General features: G+C 31.4%; 1 pseudogene; it reads right to left on the minus strand.

Annotated features, from left to right (window-relative positions):
• Nucleotides 1-245: 245 nt before the first annotated feature.
• Nucleotides 246-346, minus strand: LOC114679796 (U6 spliceosomal RNA; annotated as a pseudogene).
• Between the last annotated feature and the right edge of the window lie 1,000 nt (nucleotides 347-1,346).

Consider the following 1,346-nt stretch of genomic DNA (forward strand, 5'->3'; position numbering starts at 1 on the left):
CATTCTTCAAGCTCAGACATTCTTTCCTCTGCTTGGGCTATTCTGCTATTAATATTTGTAATTGCATTATGAAATTCTTGTGTGTTTCAGCTCTGTCAGTTCAGTTACTTTTCTCGATACTATTTTGTCTGTCAGCTTGTTCAATTCTTATCTTGATTTTTAGCTTCCTTGCATTGGGTTAGAATGTATTTCTGTAGTTCAATTAACTTTGTACCTATCCATTCTGAATTCTACTTCAGAGCCAGAAAAATATGGAATACTTCACAAATACTTCAGCATTGCATAGGCGCCATGATAATCTTTTCTGTGTCATTCCAATTTTTGTATATGTCCTACCAAAGTAAGCGCTGTCCTTCAATTTTTAGGAGTTCTTTAAATAGTAAGGATATCAACCCTGTGTCTGTGGTATAGCCTATGAATATTATCTCCTAGTTGTCAACAGTATTTTGCCTTGTTTATGATTCACTTTGCAACGTATTTGTTCAGGGAATCAGATTTATAGCTCTTTCTTTCATTTCCTTTGGATTTGACTCAGAGTTCTATACCATTGTTAAAGAGTAATTTGCCTAAGTTTCTTCTAGTATTTGCAAGGTTTTCTTTTTACTTTTAGATACCTAAGTTATTTGGAGTTTACTCTTTTATATGGCATGAGGTATGGGCCAAATTTTATTTATATGGCTACGGTTTTTCAGCATCATTTATTTTAAAATCTATCTTGCCCCAGTGGTTTAAGATGCCGTTTTATCATATACTGAATTTCTCTGTGTGCTGGGGTTAATTTCTGTACTTTCTCTTGCCATGTTTGCCTGTACATCACTACTTTAATTTTACGGGTAGTGTATCACATGTTTTAGTGTTAGAGCAGAGCTACTTTCCTATCATAAACATATTTTCCAAAATTTCCTGGCTATTCTTGCATGTTTATTTTTTCATATGAACTTTAGTGTCACAATTTGATTCACTCCCTACAATAGTCTGTTGGCATTTGTATTCTTATCACATTCACTTTATATATTAATATACGGATAATTGTTACCTTTTAAATATTGTGTTGTTGTTTTGTTTAATTCTATTTCTGTACCCTTTAGTGTTGTCCTAACATTTTTCTGTATAAGATTTGCACATTTCTCATTAATTTTTTCTAAATATTTAATATTTATTATTGCCATTATAAAGTTTTCCTACCAATATGTCATCGGTTTATTATTTCTGAGTAAAAAACAATTGATTTTTGAGAATTAATTTTATATTCTGCTACTTGACTGAATTATTTTATGATTTGACTTAGATTTAACATTGATTGCTGCTATCATTGTTTTATGGTGCCGCTCCTATCCAAAATAGAG

The sequence above is a fragment of the Macaca mulatta genome, chromosome 7 (genome assembly GCF_049350105.2).
Source record: "Macaca mulatta isolate MMU2019108-1 chromosome 7, T2T-MMU8v2.0, whole genome shotgun sequence".
Taxonomy (NCBI): domain Eukaryota; kingdom Metazoa; phylum Chordata; class Mammalia; order Primates; family Cercopithecidae; genus Macaca; species Macaca mulatta.